The sequence below is a fragment of the Paramacrobiotus metropolitanus genome, unplaced genomic scaffold (genome assembly GCF_019649055.1).
Source record: "Paramacrobiotus metropolitanus isolate TYO unplaced genomic scaffold, Prichtersi_v1.0 Parri_scaffold0000094, whole genome shotgun sequence".
NCBI classification, from domain to species: Eukaryota; Metazoa; Tardigrada; class Eutardigrada; order Parachela; family Macrobiotidae; genus Paramacrobiotus; species Paramacrobiotus metropolitanus.
Window position 1 is genome coordinate 543,258 of NW_026570314.1, and position 4,723 is coordinate 547,980.

The window sequence follows — 4,723 nt, forward strand, 5'->3', positions numbered from 1 at the left end:
ATTGTGTTTCCATTTTAATTTTAGCGAACACACTGTCGTCCAGGTGTCATTCATGCTGCGAAATGTATGTGAAGCAAAAATAATTAAGGATTTGTCGGTTGCGAAAATTGGTGGCATTGGAATGACAGTCGAGATTGACGAATCGTTAATTTTAAAAGAAAATACAATCGTGGAAGACTCTTGTCAAACGAAAGAAAACAGCAATGGGCGTTCGGGGTATTTGCAGAGAAACAAAAGATGCTTTTATTGTTTTTGTCAATGACAGGGCTGCTGAAACATTACTGCCAATTCTACAAGCACATGTTTTGGAAGGCACACTAATTATGAGTGATAAGTGGCGGGCATATTGCCGCATTGAAGAAATGGGGTATGATCACCTAACAGTGAATCATTCTGAGAATTTCGTGGACCCGACTACCGGCGCATGTACAAATCGCGTAGAGAACATGTGGCGATGGCTGAAAGATTCTTTGCCATCAAATGGAACTACGGATAAGATGGCCGATTCGTATATTTGTGAATTTTTATGGAGAAAGAAGTATGACGCAAATCATGATGGTTTCGATAATATTATGAAGCATATTGTGGAATACTGTAATCATGAACTGGACGTTTCGAATGATGAGTAAATAAATAAAAGAAAGATCGTAAATAAAAGAAATATCTTTGTACTAGCGAATCCGATGGAGTGAGGAATAAGGTTAATAATAAATATAATCAGTAAAGTAGGAATACGATTTTGTACGATAACGATGCTGGCCTAACTTTTTGTACGATAAATTTTATACGTACAGTTATTTTCTTTGTGTTTTGCGCTATAGTACAGTACGATTACGAAGTATCTGTATTGTGCATACTGTACACACTGCACACAACACGCATGCGTTAATAGTGAATACGTGAATATTTTATACGTACAGTTATTTTCTTATTTTCTTGTTTTCTTGTTTTCTAGTTTTCTTATTTTCTTATTTGCTTATTTGCTTATTTTCTTATTTTCTTATGTGTCTGTACATACTGTACTGTCTGTTGCCTGCATACTGTACAGACAACACGCATGCGTGGATAGTGAATACGTGAAGCATTATGTACACATAGCACGTACGTATGTCAATAAATATGCACAAGTAAATATGTACAAGTTGCATACTAGCAAAACTTTAATCGTTTAACTGAGTTTTGTACAATTGTTGTACGACGTATATGTAGCTCAAAATTAGTTTCATAATCCGATGTAGCAAAATCGAGATTTTTTCCAAAATCCGAGGATTGATAATCCGTAGCTTATTGCCTTCTTTGAAAAATTGCGAATAGTCTGCGATTGTGTCCTGGAACATAACACCGCGAATTTTAGCACTTTGGTCTGCTATATCGAAGGAGAGGAACTCTCCAGCCTTTCCGTCTTTGAACCATTTCGTGGGTCCTTTTACATTTGAGATGACCCCATCGATCGTACAGCTAGCAATAAAAATATTTAGTCAGTTATCTCCAATCTATATTGTGGATCGTGCTATGTTCTAAACAAAAAAACAATAATTCTTAATTTTATTAATAATTTCAAAGTAATTTCTGCATTGATAATAATAGTGATACTAATTAATGTTATGTTTTAACAGCAGTCGGTTAAGTGTATTGTCATGGTGCAGACCGACAGCATTACTTGGCTGATTCCAGATTCAGTTCGATAATCAACATTTCTTTCGACGTGCGAAAGTTTTCTCGTTTAATGCCAATCGGTTCCCATTCATCTACCATTTTTTGAATTCTGTCTGCGGCGGTATCGAGTAGTTGGAAACTTTGAATGAACAGAAATTTTCTAGAAAATTATAGCGGCCGTTATTATAGTTTCTGAACAGAACAGTTATTAAAGGATTGTAAATTTGTTATAGAAGTTTATTGTTATCTTACTCCGGTGAAGTGTGAATCACGCTGACGTTTATCAGTTTTGCGACTTTGGGAAGAACTGCTGCTTCGATTAAAGTATTTAGACTTCTGTCGATCTGGACATCTGCAGAAAACATGTCTGTGTAAATATTATCAAAAATACGAAAATCAGTAAATAAATATTATCAATATTGCTTCCGCACTCGATGTTAAATTAAATGCGTCCTGTATTGTTAACAGCCATGTTCCGTTAATGTGCCGTTTATGGCGTACGATGACCAGATCGCTTTGTAATACGTCCCCGTTTATGATTTGCTGCAAATACACATAATTTTAGTATGAAGGTGTTTTTCTTACGAGTATTCTAATGAATATATTTATTACGAGAATAAACCTGTATGACAGGCGTCTGGTTAGAAGGCAAAGCCGTGCACGATATGTCTTCTTCATCTGGTAGATTGATATCCTCGAGAGAAATATTCATTTTGGCAGCTTCATTCTATAAGTATATTTTTTCCGACCAAAGATATGGTGCTTGAAACACTTCATAACACTTCACTTGAAACACACTTGAAACACTTCATGAAACACTTCCACTAGCATAAATTTCATGTAGATCATCAAGAATTCTATAATTTGTTGAGTGACCTTTAAGAACTAATTGTCAAGGTTACAAGGGAAGATATTTGAGTGCAGCGATAAGTACTTATATGAATACAGTAGTACTACAAGCATTACTAAATGTACAAAATGCACGTATTGCAATGTTTAAAGCTTACGTTAGGCAAAGCAGTTGATACTTGAAACGAAGAATGTATCAATTCCATGACTTGACGTTCCAACATTGTGATTGTGTATGTTGCAAATTTTCCACAGGAAGCAGATTTGCAAACAGAGTCAGTACAACGAAATTGCAGGGATGTGCTTCCATCCACGTGCACAAAATAAACATTGTTGTGTTTATGCCTCTTTTTGGCAATAAGGCAATGCTGTTGTCCGCGAGTAATACAAAGCAACACATCATGTTTTTTTGAAAACTGCATCGAACCGAGCAGTAGATTACGATAGTTTTCTGACCATTTGATTAATATCTGAATAAAAGCCTTACAAATATCAGATGAAAAATTCGCTTGTCCAAGCGCACTGACTGCATCAAAATGTAAGTCGTGTGTTTTTGATTGCCCTGATATCTACTGCCACAAATCAAAGACTGCATAAAAATCAAATAATTACATTTGATTTGTCCACATTCTGTCGTAAGGTTATGGAGTACAAAATTATTGGTCGCGCCTTTCTTGTTGCACATGAACATGCGGAAATTTTGATTTCGACTGTAAACAGATAAATCCACGCAGTCGATGTATGTGATATTTAAAAGATCAGCTTTAAGTTCGTTCGCTAAACTTTTGTGTTCTTGATTTCCAGCTGCTAAAATGGCAGGCCAAATTAAATGATAGCTTTCTTTGCGATCAGTAGTAGCGTCAAGCACAATAACTTTGTGCGACTTCTTTTTCAATCCGATGTATTCGATGATTTGTTTCAGTAAAGTCAGCAGTAATCTGCATTTAATTGTCTGCGGGTAAACAAGCTCGATATCCATATAAAACTTGCAGTAATAGCCAGGTAAAAGAATTTCATAAAAAGATCGTTCGGACGGATTTCGTGATAAAAGTAATGAATACATCTCAGCTTGCGTACAAACAAGAAACTTTCTGCATCCGCTGGTCAGAATTTGTTCGGCAAATACGTGTTCGCCATCTTTAAGATGATGAATCGCATGTTGCAACTTAGAGTACCACAACATGGTTATTTGTCTTTGCGGAATTGTCACAGCGCAACAGCTTAATCAGCTTCTGCTGTATGTACAATATGCAGCTGATCTGTGTATCGTACGAAGAAAAACTACGTATTTGCAGTGGCTATGATAATGTAGTTACTGTACGTGTAGCGTAGTCTAGCGGTTACGTTAATGTAGGATAGAGATAATGTACGTACTTATTAAATGAGGCGGAAAATCTGCTCCTTGATATCAGCATATAATTGTGCTTGTGGAATTTCGGCATTCATAGTCTATAATTCCAAAGTATAGGTTTTAGTCCGATTTGTTATTGACGTGCAGTGCGCACCACCGCAGGTCTGCATAATTATGATAATTATTATGATTTTCGTATTCTCTATGACGATATTAACTATGATTTCGTATTTGGACTATAGCATTTCGATTAATATTGTTATTGAATTACCATAATAATACTGGGAACCGGAAAGCACTTTCCACTGAGCCATGTATCGTAAAGTTCATTAAGCTTTGTAAGATACGCCTAAAATGGACATTCATATAATATGACCTTTTATAAACTTCCAATTAAATTGCTGTGCAGTTCGATGAAGCTTCTAAAATTTGAGTGACCTTTGTGATGCAACTTTCTTCTTCTCGTCCGCGGCAAAGAATTCGTTGTTGCAAAGTTTCAACCGAAGCTTTGAGATAAATAATCATTGTCACTGGCAGGTGTTTAGCCGAGTAATTTTGAAATAGTTCGTCAAGCTTTTCGTACTCCACATTCTCCAGCAGTTCGCTTAAAACGTAAAGTAGGTGTTTAAAATAAGTATGCTTACTACAATACTTTCAAATGTGTTGTACCTCGAGCGCAGACTTTCAGTAAAAACGTAACGCGCACTGAAAATTGATCTTTCAAATACAGTAATTGTTTCGGTGGCAAGATTTTTTGGCGGTCCATCATGCTTTGCATAACCAGCTTTTGAAAGTCAAAGCCGTATTTGCGTGGATCTTTGTACATTAGATCCTGAAAATATATGTGAGCGAACTGAATTACATATT

At 36.0% G+C, this 4,723-nt stretch overlaps 2 long non-coding RNA genes across 2 annotated transcripts; both read right to left on the reverse strand.

Moving 5' to 3' along the window:
- Positions 1–1,990: 1,990 nt before the first annotated feature.
- On the reverse strand, positions 1,991–2,949 carry LOC129596694 (uncharacterized). The gene is made up of 3 exons (XR_008691466.1): positions 2,664–2,949; positions 2,279–2,383; positions 1,991–2,199 (listed from the first exon to the last, which is right to left on the reverse strand). It is a non-coding gene; the product is annotated as an uncharacterized LOC129596694 (long non-coding RNA).
- A 909-nt stretch (positions 2,950–3,858) lies between these two features.
- On the reverse strand, positions 3,859–4,454 carry LOC129596695 (uncharacterized). The gene is made up of 3 exons (XR_008691467.1): positions 4,295–4,454; positions 4,128–4,205; positions 3,859–3,954 (listed from the first exon to the last, which is right to left on the reverse strand). It is a non-coding gene; the product is annotated as an uncharacterized LOC129596695 (long non-coding RNA).
- Between the last annotated feature and the right edge of the window lie 269 nt (positions 4,455–4,723).